The sequence below is a fragment of the Mustela erminea genome, chromosome X (assembly GCF_009829155.1).
Source record: "Mustela erminea isolate mMusErm1 chromosome X, mMusErm1.Pri, whole genome shotgun sequence".
Taxonomy (NCBI): Eukaryota; Metazoa; Chordata; class Mammalia; order Carnivora; family Mustelidae; genus Mustela; species Mustela erminea.
The window spans coordinates 128,859,089-128,872,369 of NC_045635.1; the positions used below are offsets into that span (position 1 = coordinate 128,859,089).

At 63.8% G+C, this 13,281-nt stretch overlaps 1 protein-coding gene across 6 annotated transcripts in view; it reads right to left on the reverse strand.

The window, feature by feature from the left end:
* TEX28 (testis expressed 28) overlaps positions 1 to 1,677 on the reverse strand; it is a 44,404-nt gene extending 42,727 nt beyond the window's left edge. For 3 of the 6 annotated variants that reach the window (XR_004282589.1, XR_004282587.1, XR_004282588.1), the window contains exon 1: positions 1,554 to 1,674. The gene's annotated coding sequence lies outside the window, so the exon portion shown is untranslated. Of the gene's footprint in view, positions 1 to 1,553 lie in introns of all 6 variants that reach the window. The other 3 variants (XR_004282591.1, XR_004282590.1, XM_032330943.1) reach the window with 3 other exon arrangements.
* Positions 1,678 to 13,281: the final 11,604 nt, after the last annotated feature.

The following is a 13,281-nucleotide window of genomic DNA, read 5'->3' on the forward strand; positions in this document are numbered from 1 at the left end:
TGATTGCCCTCATTCAGTGGTTGTCAGGAGTCAGTTCTAGAGCATGTGGGGGCGACTCAGAGCTGCTCCGGCCCTTGGGAGCCCTCGGGGCCTGCTGGCTCTGCCCCTGTGCTTTTAAATCACTGAACTGGTTTCCTGGCCTGTGCTTGTTTCATAAGATGGCAGAACCAGCAGCTTCAATGTAAGACAGCTGATAGATAAAATACAGCCTTCTACAAAAACAGTAAAAAGATCAAACGGATTTTTTTTGTGTGAAAAAAAAAAAGTAACGGTTGATATAGGGTCACTGTAGAAAATACAAATAAAGGAAATTTTGACCTCAATTACCTGACCCTCTCAACCCCACACAATTCCATAGTTTCTAGGATGTGTATCGAGTTGAATGAACAACTCTCCCCAGGTCATTTTGTGGACATCTGCCTCCAGATAGAAACTCTGAACCCCTTGGTAGTGGCTCCCACTCCCCTTCCCAGCCCCTGGCAACTGCTCATGTATTTTCCGTCTCCAGATTTGCCTCTTCTGGACACTCAGCAGGAGGGGCATGGCACCGGGTGCGACGTCTCGGTTCATGCAGGCCTTTGAGGTTCCCGCACGTGGTAGCAAGTGTTCGGAGCGCCCTCCGGCCTTCCCGCCCACGGTCTGCATTTCAGTCATTCACCACCGGAGGCTGCACACTTTTCACCTCTCCTCTTGTGAATGATGCTGCCCACGCTCCCACGCAAGCTTGTGGGTGTGAATTTGCAGCTCTCTTGGGTGTGTGTGAAGCGAGGAGTGGAGCTGCGGCCGCGCAGTTTCTGTTGACTGCTCTGTGCGTGTGAGAGCCAGCGGGTCTACGAGGAGCGGGAGCCCCCGACCGAAGGCGCCCTGACGGCTGTGAGGCACCGAGTGCTCGCCAGGAGAGCCACTGGGCTTGGAGCCAGATGCGTGGCCGGGCGTGAGCACGACCCCTGCCTGGGCTCGGGTGTGAAATGCCCCATCCGGTGAGATCGACAAGGACAGAACAGTAAATATGACCCAGGATGAAAGTGCCCTTCCAAAAGCCGAAATTCGGGCCCCGACCGTGCTGGGCTGAGCCTGATCACAGAGAAGGAAATGGACTTGGGGCAGCTACAGCTGCTGCGCACAGAGCAGCCGGAGCGCCGGGAGGAAGGAAGCACGCGGTCGGAGGGTGCGGGTGCTGACCTACGTCGGACTGGGGGCGGTGACCCTTTTGCCTCAGTTTGTTCCGTCTGTACAAGGGGATGACGCTGATGATGGTGATAATCCCTTACAGGACTGTGGCGGGATTTTGGAGGGCCCATGAAAATGTCCACACTGACGGCTTCTTCCTGGTGTGTTCCTACTCCCCAGGCCCAGCCTGAGCCCGCCCCCCCAACCCCCCAGCCCTCCCCCACCGCCACCCCCCGCCCCGTGCTCCAGCCTCTGGGGCCTCATCCCGGGCTTGGCAGTGAATATGCCCAGGCTTTCCCGGCCTGGCCAGCCCCCTCTGCAGCACAGGCTGCTCGCACCCACCTCCAGACCGCCTGTGCCCTACCGGGACTCCCTCTACCCACCATTTGACACTGCCTCACTCCTGCCGTGCCCGCCCTCCCGGCAGGCCCCGCGGCCCCCTCAGTACCGGCCAGTCTGAAAGCCGGCGGCAGCCGGGCCGCGTCGCCGGGTTTTGTCCCGTCACTCATTGGGCGCCAGCCAATCAGCGTCGCCTGCGCCAGGCTGGTGCGGGAGGGGGGCAACGCCCCGAGCGACGAGCAAGCGCAGCGGCTGAGGTGTAGCCCCCTTGCTGCGAGGGGCCGCAACGGCCCCGGTGCCCAGGGACCAGTCGGAGCAGTGCACTGCCCTTAACCTTGGGCAGACCAGCGATGGACAGAGGTATGACCAGAGAGAAAGAGACACTGCTGGTGGCGGGGTGACGGCCTTAGAGGGGCAAGGGCGCGGGGCTGCGGAGGGTGGAGATGGGTGGAGAAGCAGGTTGGGTGGTGGCACAGGTGTGTGTCCCAGGCCCTCGAGCACTACCAAGTGCAAGAAAATGATACGCGACACAGCGCCCTCTTCAGCTCAGGCCTCTGGAGCAAAAGGGGTCGGGAGGGGCCTTCTCTGGGGGAGCAGCGCACCCACCGGCGCGCTGGCCCAGCTGCGGCCAAGAGACAGGTAGCTTCGCCCTCCGCGGAGCAGCCAGCCAGCCGCACTTGGGATCAGAAAAGCAGTGGCCTGGAATTTCAGAATCCTAGAAAGAACGCACGGTGATTCCCCACCCTGTGAGGAGGACGCACAGAGAGTTACAGAACCCTCAAGGGAGGGACCCAGAAGCACACCCGGGGAAGGAAGGGCGGAGATGCACAGCCCTGGCTCTTACCCATTCCTGCCCTCCTGCAGCATGCTGGCGCTCCAAGGGACTGATGTCACCCCTTTGTCAGCTTCAGCTGAGGCCCACCAGAGGCCACAGTTCCAGGCGTGGCGGTCCCACTCCTCCGACCACCGCCTTATCTCTCACAGGAGAAACACGACCTGGGAACTCCGCTGACCTTGGGATTCTGTAACCCCCACAACTGAACGTTGTTTGATTTTCGGCCCTGCCCACCCTGGCAGGCAGAGGCACTAAGGGAATTTGTATAGGGCCCTCGTGAAAGTTCTCTGGTTGTCATACGGGTGGCGTGAGCCGAGCCCAGAGGGAAGGAATCCGGACTCGAACTCGTCCTTCCTTCTCGGCGCGTTCTCAGGTGCCCTCGGGGATCGTCGCGCACCCCCATCTTCATGACCGTCCTCGCCACCGCAGTGGCCGCTGGGGTTCCCCGCATCGCTTACTGCCGGGGTTGGCCCTTCATCCCGGTGAGCCGCAGGTGAGGGCCTGGCGACCCACGAGGCCCCTGCCAGCCACGGGGGCCTCACGTCCCGCTTCCCACTGGCCGGGAGGGAGCCCCGCACTGCGGCCCGAGGGCTGACCAGACCGGCCCCCACATTCCGGCCCGGCAGTCTGTCTTCCCGGACCCCTCCCCGTCCGGATCCTGCACCCGTCGGGCACGAGTCAGGCTACGGGAAACAGACAGGGTTTCCCAACAGAGGGGACCGACTGGGAGGCGTCGGTCACTCAGGGACTGGACGACTGGAGTCACAGAGGTAATGCGGGAGGAAGCTGCCGCCCCCAGAGCAGGGGCAAAGGGTCGGAAGAGGTTGGCGTCCGGGGAGCCTAGAAGCCAGGATGGGGGCGCCTTGAAGAGCCAGAGCCTGGAGCCCTGAGGAGGAGCTGCTGCAGTTTCCCAGGGAAGGAGGAGCCCCACCACCCAGCAAGAGGGGAACCCGGGCAGGAGGTCATTTCGGAGGCTCCGGCTGCTGGGTCACTAACCCCTTCCTCAGCGGCACCCGTCTGGGGTTCAACCCATCTGTTGGGACTTTTATTTCAATGACGGTGTTTCTTCTACTTTTAAAGTTCTTTTTCAGGGACGCCTGGGTGGCTCAGTCGGTGGGACGGCTGCCTTCGGCTGGGGTTGGGATCCCAGCGTCGTGGGATCAAGCCCCTCATTGGGCTCCAGCCCCCGCATGGGGCTCCAGCCCCCGCATGGGGCTCCTTGCTCAGCAGGGAGCCTGCTTCTCCCTCTGCCTCTGCCGGCCGCTCTGTCTGCCTGTGCTTGCTCGCGCGCTCTTTCTCTCTCTCTCTCTCTCTCTCTGACAAATAAATAAATCAATCATCTTTTTTTTTTTTAAAAGAAAGGCTCTCTTTCAAATCTGCCTAGACACTTTTCTTGTTTTTATGTTTTTACTATTATTTTTTAAAGGTTGTATTGATTACTTGAGAGAGAGGGAGGGAGAGAAAGCACGGGGCCGGAGGGTCAGAGGGAAAAGCAGACTCCCCGCTGAGCGTGGAGTCCCAGTGGGGGACTCCATCCTGGTCCGGGGACTCGATCCCAGGATTCCGGGATCATGACCTGAGCCGAAGGCAGGCGCCCAACCACCTGAGCCGCCCAGGCACCCCCAGAGCGCTGGTTTCAGGCGGGATCTCCGTTCCGCTCTCTCACTTCCCAAAAGCCCTTCCTCCTAGCACCCAGGAAACCCAACCCGGCAGCTCCCCGACACAGCCCCAGCCCGTCCCTGAGTCCCTGATCCCTCCTCTGTTCTCATGGGCTCTGCTTCCTCCGGGATTTCTCTTGCTTACCTGTGGGCCACCTATGCATCTCAACAGCGTTAACTAATTTTGTCATTATGGATTCCCTCGTCTTTCTCTCCAACTGGCCTGGCATCCCTGGGTGGCAGCAGCAGGGGGCCGAATGGCACCGCCCCGCCCACCCCGGCCCAGGCTCCGCCGATTGGCACCGAGCCTGTGGCCAGCTGTCCAGGGCCCCGGGGATTGGACCAGCGGGTCCACCTGCCAGGCTCGGGCGAGGAGGAGTTGGCAACGGGGACTCATAAATTCTGCCCCGAGTCTCCGCACTGTCCTCACGCTTGGCAGGAGGCCTTTGTGCCCAAGACACGCAACCCAGAAATGAGCAACTGAGACTTGAATACATTTGGTTATCTAGAAATGTGCAACGTCGGGGCACCTGGCCAGCTCGGCTGGTAGGGCGTGTGGCTCTTGATCTCGGGGCCGCCAGTCCCAGGCCCACGTTGGGTATAGAGGTCGCTTAAAAACGAAACCTGTTTTATTTTTGTTGTTGTTGTTTGTTTTTTAAAGATGTTATTTATTTATTTGTCAGAGGGAGTGAGCACAGGCAGACAGAGTGGCAGGCAGAGGCAGAGGGAGAAGCAGGCTCCCTGCTGAGCAAGGAGCCCGATGTGGGACTCGATCCCAGGACCCCGGGATCATGACCTGAGCCGAAGGCAGCCGCTCAACCAACTGAGCCACCCAGGCGTCCCAAAAAGAAAACCTGTTTTTAAAAAATGGGCAGCTTCTTGACAGCCCAAACCAACGAGCCTAGTCTTTCAAGGCCAAAGCCACGCGGAGGGAAAATATTCGCGACATCCCTAGCAAAGAACGGACAGCCCTAGCGGAGGAGGAGCGCGCCTCTTTGCGGGAAGCGGTCACTTTGTGTCTGGCAGTGCGTTGAACGCCGGTAGGTCTCCATCAGGCGGTTCCACTTCCAGGTGGTTATAACCCAGAGGGAGACCGGCGCCGGTTCACAGCAGGCTGTTGCGGCGCCAAGATGCAGTGCGGAGAGCGAGCGAGGACAGGCCAGAGTCCCGGCAGCCGGGGATCCGTTCCGGAAAGCACGGTGCATCTGTGCTCTCCGATGCCGTGCGGCCGGAGAAGGCACCTACACATTTGTCTACTGACATGGCCGGTTTTCCAAGACGTGTTGCTACGGAAAAGAAGTGGAAAAGGAAACACAGTGGAATCAACGTGTAGTGTGTGTAAAATCGAATAAGGACGTTGCAGATCGCAGCGGCAGAATACAGTGAGAACAGAGCGACAATTGTTAACAATGTGGCGCAAACTAATGTCGCTTTGGAAACATTTTCAATCACGTGCTGTACAAACATGCAGGGTGCTCAGGGAAGATGGTCCAGCCGCCCTGGAAGGCGATTCCGCAGGTCCTTTCAGAGCGAAGCACCCTCCCGAAGCGCCCGGCGGGCTCAGTCGGGAGAGCGTGGGACTCTGCACCTCGGGATCGTGAGTCTGAGCCCCGCACTGGGTGTAGACGCTTCGGCGCCCGTCTGCGCGGGACCCAGCGACCCTACCCGTGGGCACTTATGTCAAAGAGACAGAAACTTGGGATCCCACGAACACCTGTGTGCGAGTGGTCGTAGCGGGTGTGTTCGTGGAGGCCTGAAACGGGGAACAAGCCAGGTGTCCCTCGGCAGGTGAACGCTTGAGCCTGACCGGTGGATCCACACGGAGGACCGGAGCCAGCGGCAGGAAGGAGGAGCTAACTGTGGATTCATGCAGCGGCCTGTGCAGATCGCAAGGGCATTACGGGGGGGGGGGGGGGGGGCGGGGCGCGAGGAGGAGCCCACCGCAGGCTCCCCACCCCGGCCGCGCACCGCATGGTTCCGTGTACCTAGCAGTGTCCACATGACGGAATTCTAGACGAGAATACAACGCTGGGGACCGTAACGGGGGCCGTGGTTTGGGAGGAGAGGCGAGGAGGCTGTGCTCACGTCAGGTCAACAGGAGGGGTCCTCGTGAGGGACCCACGGGACGCGGATGCCCGGGGCAGTCACGTGAATCTCCACGCGCGAGGAACCTGCAGAGCCAGCGCGCCTGCGCACACACACGGAGCAACTCACACGGCGCGGCTCTCAGATGGCACCAAGGCCGCTTCGCGGTGTGCGATGGCAGGAGGCGTGCAACCTGCCAACCCTCGGGGAACTGCGGCAGGCATCTTGGGGTCTCTCACGTCCCCGCGCGTCACTTCTTCAAGATACAAGCTCAGGGGTGCCTGGGGGGCTCGGAGGGCTAAGCTTCTGCCTTCGGCTCAAGTCAGGATCTCAGGGTCCTGGGATCGGGCTCTCAGCTCAGCGGGGAGCCTGCTTGTCTCTCTTCTGCCTGCCTCTCTGCCTACTTGTGACTTCTCTGTCAAATAAATAAACAAAATCTTTAAAAAAAAATCAATTTATACGGTGCATGGGTGGCTCAGAGGGTTAAGCCTCTGCCTTCCGCTCGGGTCACGATCCCAGGATCCTGGGATCCAGCCCCGCATCGGGCTCTCTGCTCAGCGGGGAGCCTGCTTCTCTCTCTTCTGCCTGCCTCTCTGCCTACTTGTGACTTCTCTGTCAAATAAATAAACAAAATCTTTTTTAAAAAATCAATTTATACGGTGCATGGGTGGCTCAGAGGGTTAAGCCTCTGCCTTCCGCTCGGGTCACGATCCCAGGATCCTGGGATCCAGCCCCGCATCGGGCTCTCTGCTCTCTGCTCAGCGGGGAGCCTGCTTCCTACCCCCCACCCCGCCCCCGCCTGCCTCTCTGCCTACTTGTGATCTCGGTCTGTCAAATAATTAAATAAAATCCTTAAAAAAAAAAAAAAGATACAAGCGCAAACCAAAAGCACGCAAGCAGAGCTCCGCGTGGACAGACAGGAGGACGTGCGCGGCTCTGCACAGAGAGCCCCTACCGTCCTTCCCCCGACCCCGGCCTCCCGCCCCTGGGGATGGCCGTCCAGCTGTCGGACAGTTAGTTCCCAGGGCCCGACCGCGAGGAAGGCAGCCGTGGGAGCTGAGCAGGCAAACGGCCGTGGGAGCTGAGCAGGCAAACGGCCTGTACGGATTGGGCAGAGGACGTGTCCGTCAGGCCGCAGGGGCTGGGGTTCGTCGGGGACCTGGGGGGGCGGGTCCCGTCAGGAGCCGAGCTTCCTCATTGGCTGAGCCAGCCGGAAGAGGGGCGGGAAGCCGGCGCCGCGCCTCCTGAGGGGCGGAGCTTCCTGTGGGCGCGCCAAGGGATGAGAGAAGACGGAGCCGGGGGTGGCCGGGGCGGGGCCCAACAGGCCTGGACGACGCCCGAGCCTTCTCGACACCGCCCTCCGCCCCCCCGCCCCTCCGGGTCCTGGAGGCCCCGTTTCCCGAGACCTGGGGGGCCTACCCATTCTTCCGCGGGGAGGCAGGGGAGGAGCCTCTATGGAGTGCAGGCCCCGGGCGGCCTTGGGGCGCGGGGATGGGGGAAGCGCGGCTCCGCGGGCTTCTCTCCCGCTGCGCCCTGCAGGGCGCCCCCCGCCCAGCGCTGTCCTGAGAGTGTCTGGCCCCTAGGCCGCCACGGCCAGTGTACTGGGGACCCCAGGGTCCTAGTGAGGAGGGAGCGGGCGGGGGGAGGAGGAAGGGGGGCGACTATCCCCCGCTCCCCCCCAACCCCGCCCCGGGATGACAGAGCGCCCTGTCACTCCGTCTCCAACCCCTCCCAGTCCTGGCCTCTGAGAGCTGCCCTGCTGTCCGCTCCTGGGCACTTCCACCCTCCCAGGGCCCAGACTGTGGCCCTGCCTCCCCCAACATCCACTCCCCCACCCCCCCAGCCCCCACACCCCCCGCTCCTTGCGAGCCCCGCGCACTGTGTTCCAGGGCCCCTGAGCGTGTCTGTGTCAGGGACGGTTCCCTGTCAAACATAGATCCCCAAGATCCCAGCACCCCACCCCACCCGCACACACAGGCCTAGTATCCAGGAAAACGTGGGCAGAGCTGGGGCCTCTACCCGGGAAGGTGGGGTTCGTCAGAGGTCTCTGTCCACGCTTCTGGGCATGCGGACAGCAGAAAAGTCACAAAGTCTTTCCACGAAACTCGACCGGTGTGGCCCCCCTGGGAGGGAAAGCCGCTCCAGCACACCCGTGCTCCAGGCCCACCTGTGGTGGGGACCATCGGGGGTGCCTGCGGGCCTCTCACCTGGGGAGGTCAGTCAAGATGAGCCCGGCAGACCAAGCTGGAGCTCGCGGCTTCTCCCAGAGCGAGCGGGCGCGACCAGGTGGTTCTCACGCTGGAGGGCTGCACAGGGACAATCACCCTGGGGGTTTGTTCAAACTCGGTCACTGGGCTCCACCCCAGAGTCTCTGATCTGGCAGATCTGAGGTGGGGCCAGAGAAAGGGTGCCTCTGACAAGCTCCTGGCTGCCGCGGCTGCTGCTGCCGCTGCCCTGCCGCTGCGGGTCTGAGACAAGCCCCCCCCCCACCTCTACCCTACCCCCACCCCCACCCCCACCCCACCCACCGCCCGGCCCTCGCGGTGGTGAGAAGCCGGTGGTCAGAAGCCGTGCTCTGGAGGCCTGAGACTCCTAGGGGTGTGCGTGCCTGCCCTCCCTGGGGCTGGCTCCTTTGCAGGGTCCCCACGGGTCTGGCAAATGTCAGGAGGGTGCTAGGCCTCGAGGGACCAGGGACTGCCCTCGAGTGGCAGTCACCCTTTCCTGCCTAGGTGGTGTGGAGGGCACCGTCCACAGCCCAGGCACGGGAAGAGTGTCAGCTTTGTCCAGGTGCTCGGGAATTCCCAGACTGGGGCTCGTGACGTGTGGACGCGTGGGAGAGAGGAGGGGCGATGAGCCCCGGGGCTGGGAGTGGGGATGGACAGAACTCTCTGATGAGGCAGAGGAAAGACCCGAACGCTGGGCTCGGGGATGGGAAAGGAACATGGGCCCTGAGATCCAGAATGAGGATTTGGGTGGCGGGCGGGGGAGAGTGGCGGGGGACCTGGAGACCACACGGGGGGCTCTCCGCCCGAAAACGGCCCTGACCGTTGTCTGGTCTGTGCGTGCGGTCGGCCCTCGAGCTGGTGGGAGGCCGCTGCCTCTCTTCACCCAGGGGCTCTCCCAGCTCCTCGGTGATGCTGCCCAGACCCGCTCAATGCCCAGCACCACTGCCCGCCCGCCTAGGCCGGTCTTGCTGGTTGGTGTTCGCTTGGCAACGTGGTGGCCTCTTGTCTGGTTGGAGCCGCAGGTGAAGTGCGAGGCCAGTCACTGGCCACCGTGTGTCCCCAGAAGGAGCAACCCTGGGACCCCAGCACCTGAGCGTGTCCTGGCCGTGAGACTACGTGGAGGAGCTTCTGGCTTTGGTTTTCCCGCTCGCCTCCTCCCGGTCCTGCAGCCGCTGGCTCGTCAGGCTTTTCCCCGTGGACTGCTTCAGGCCTTGTTCATGGGACGAGCCCTGAGTCACACCTTGCTGCTGTTTTTTTTCCCCCACCGTGTCACTTGTCCCCTGACTTTGTAGTTTGGGGCGTGTGTTTGGTCAGGCAGACAGTTTTGGGGTTTGTGTCATCGGACTTTCCAGGCTTTTCCTTGTTTTTTTTGTTTTTTGTTTTTAAGTCGCTTTATTTGCAAGAGGAGCGCGCATGCACGCCCCTGTGGGGAGGGGCGGGGGGGGGCGAGGGAGAGAGTGGATCCTCAAGCAGACCCCTCCCCGCAGGGGCTCCATCCCAGGACCCTGAGATCAGAACCTGAGCCGAAACCGAGAGTCGCCAGTGGGATGCTCAAACGACAGAGCCTCCCCAGGCGCCCCGGCTTTTCCGTCTTTGCAGGGTTGCGAACAGAACCCGCGGAAAGCCCCAGAAAGCAAGCAGGATACGTGGCAGAGCTGCTGTGGGGCCCCGCAGAACCCAAGGAGCGTGCGCACTGCCCTTTGCTCAGGGGTTGCTGCGGGCAACCAGCCCCGGAGGCAGTCGGGGGGCTGGGGGGCAGGAAGGGCTTTCCCATCCCAGAATCCCAGCAGCCCTGTCAGCACCCCCGCCCAGGCCCGGGAGCTGGGAGGCCCCCACCCAGGCCCCACCCAGGCAGGAGGCTCCAGACCTTCTCCGCTGGGCCCAGGGGCTCCTACTGCCCCGCCGCCCCCAGTCCTCCCTGCCTTCCCCAGGGGCGGGGGCAGCTTGCCCTGCTGGAGGCACGTGGGGGGGTCACCTCTCTGCACGCAGGCGCAGTCCCTGCTCTTCTCCGCACTCCCCTCTCCTCCCCTGTGCTCCAGCCTCCACGGAGCAGCCGGCAAGCAGGTCGGGGCGGGGAGCGGAGAGGAGAGGGGCAGGCCCGCTGCGGGGGTGCAGGCCCACAGGCCCCTCTTCTTCCCCGACGGACAGTGCCAGGTAGCCCCGTGTGCGTGCTGGGCTCTGCTGGCTCAGGGGGTGGCAGGTGCCAGGTGGCCTGGGGCGGGATGGGCGGTCGGTCTGGCCAAGGAGCTCCGGCTGTGGCCTCGGGAGCCCAAGGGCGTCTCCTTTCCCCGGAGAAGGGAGAAGCGCCCGCCCCATCCTTCCTGGCCGGGACTCAGAGATGACTTCCCGGTGACGACAGGCTCGGACTCGCTCGGGTAGCTCCAAATTTGTCACACAGGTTCTGGGGGCGGCGCTCTGCCCGTTGGCTGTCGCCGCTGGCGGGTGCCGGGGAGGGCCCTTGGTGGCAGCTCCTGGCACCGTCTCGGGCCGCCCTGTGCTTTTTGGACCCGGGGACAGTGGGTCTCGGGGGAGCCTGGCTCTGTGTCTCCCCGGAGCAGAAGCCGAGAGACTGGGGCGTGGCCTGCCGGGCCTTGGCTCGGCGGGGACTGTGGGGTCGTGGGGTCGTGGTTCCTGGGGCCATCCCTCCGCCGGGGTGTTGGGCCGTGTAGTCCTGGAGATGGCTCCTCGGGAGACACGCAGACCCGGGAGAGCCCCACACTCCCGGCGACACGTGACCAGTGCCTTCACCAGTCCCCTGGCCTGCGCCTGAGCTGAGCCACCCTCCTGTCCCTCGGCCCTGGGCAGGAGGAACAACCAGGAGGGCCCGGCTTCCCTGTAGCCTTCCCTCTGGGGCCCCGCGCCCAGGAGGGCTCCCAAGGGCCCCACGGGCGCCGAGTCTCCCCTGCCCCAGCTGTGCAGGGGCTCCTCCTAGTGGCCGCTCTGCAGGTGGGCGCCCTCGCTGGCCGCGGATCCTGTCCCTGCCCACCTGCCCCCGCCCCAGCTTCGCTGCCCAAACCAGGCCCTCACCCTCTCTGACCGGCCTGTCCTCAGCAGATGTGCCCACCCGAGGACAGCCCCCAGCCCCACCCACTGTGCCGTGCTTTCCTCAGCCCTCCTGCCCTGCCCGTGGCCTCAGGCAGGGCCCGCTCGGGGACCCCTGGGAAGACAGCCCCCCGCCCCCGAGGGGTGGAGGTGGCCAAGCCAGCCCCTGAGCAGCGGGACAGCGGGTCGGCCTGCCCCCCACCCCCCGCTGGGTAGTGCCGTCCCCTGGATGTCCTACTTTCCCTGTGAGGAGGGGACCCGGCTCTCTGCGGGGAGCCTGTCTGAGGTTGGGATGGGCCTGCGGGAGTGGGAGCAGGAGCTGGAGGAGGCCCGTCCAGAGCTGCAGAGTGCTGCTCGCACCTGGGGTCCCTGTGGTGGCACCTGTCACCCTGCGTGCTCGCGGACCCTGTCTTAGCGGCCACCCCATCCTCCTTCCTCTGGCTCCGTCGGGATCCTGGGGCTGGGAGCTGCCCTGAAGCAGCTTGGCCCTATGTCCCGGAGGGAGGTTAGGCCCCCCCCATGCCGGGTAGCCCCCTCGGGAACCCCACAGTTCCCCAGACTAACGTTGCCCTTGTTGAAGTGCTGGGACTCCCTTCCTGTGTCGCTGAGCGGCAGCCCACCCACCCTGAAGGGCCGGTGCTTCCCTTTGCTCCCCCCCAGTCCCCTTCCAGCCTCCTGTTGGGCGGGGCGGGGCAGCGACAGGCCACAGTGAGGGTCAGGAGCAGAGGTGAGGCTGGGCCAGGGCTGGAGGCTGGTTGTGGGGGGGGCCGGGGGGGAACACCCGCAGGGATGCTCAGGGGACGCGCAGGGGACAGGACCTGCAGGGCAGGGGGCTGCTCCAGACTAGGGTGACCAGCGGTCCCCTCCCTAGAGTTAGCGGGGGAGATGGGGCCAGCCTGGGGAGGGCGTGCGGCCGGGACCGCTCCTCTGCTCCCAGCGCCTGTTGGCAAACAGGCGTGGGGCCTGGGGGGGCCGAGGCTGCACCAACCCCTGCGGTTCTCGGCGGGTCCCCGGGCCTTCACAGCCTGGGTCGGAGCCCGGCCGAGGGCCTGGACCTTGCACCTCTCCCTGTCTCCTCCTAGCATCCGGGCTGGAGGGCAGGGCGCTGGCGGCGGGGGTCGGGGGTGTCCTCTGGGGGTTTCTCTGTCCCAGGCCGGTTTGCCCCCAGCAGGATGGAGTCCCGGGACTCCTTTTCCTGGTGCCATCGGCCTGTCCTACCCTGGGGCCCTTTGCAGGGATGGCGTCCCAGTCTTGCTACCCTCCCGCCACCTCCCCGCCCGCGCCCCCTCCCACGCGGGGCTCAGGCTCAGGCCTCGTCTGGCCTGTAGTCTCTGTCCGGCACTGACCCCAAGGGCTTGTTCTCCCCCAGGCTGGCATCCTCTGCCCTTGCTGCCCGACGTGTGTCCCAGCTGCCTGGGCACAATGTGGTGTCTGGGGATGGACAGGGGCTCCTGGTTGGGTTGGCTCGGCTCGGCAATGGAGCTGTGCTTCCGTGGGGGCCCTGGCCAGCGTGCCCGGTACAAGTGGCGGGGCCTGACTTTATTCACCTGTGTCCCGCAGGCCTCCAGTGGGATGGCCTCTCTCGGGGACTGGCCACTGGGAGCCTAGGGTAGCAGACCAGACCCAGGTTCAGGAGCAGTGTGGAGCCAATGGCACTTTAGTGGAGATCACCAATTGCCCTTGCTGTGTTGTTTGTCCCTGTATTTTGGGCACGGGCACCTGCGGCTTGGGTAGGTGGCCACAGCCTGGTTTTCTTTCTTCCTTCCTGGGCTCATGTTCTTCTTTCACTGGGCGGTGGTGTAAAGTGTTGCTCTAGGCCCTGCGTTCGTGATGGCTCATAAGTTGTTTCCACATAGGGGGATGGCCAGTAATCCTGGAGTTGCCCCGTTAGGGGAGGCTTTGGAAGGCCTAGGTTTGGGTGGGTTTT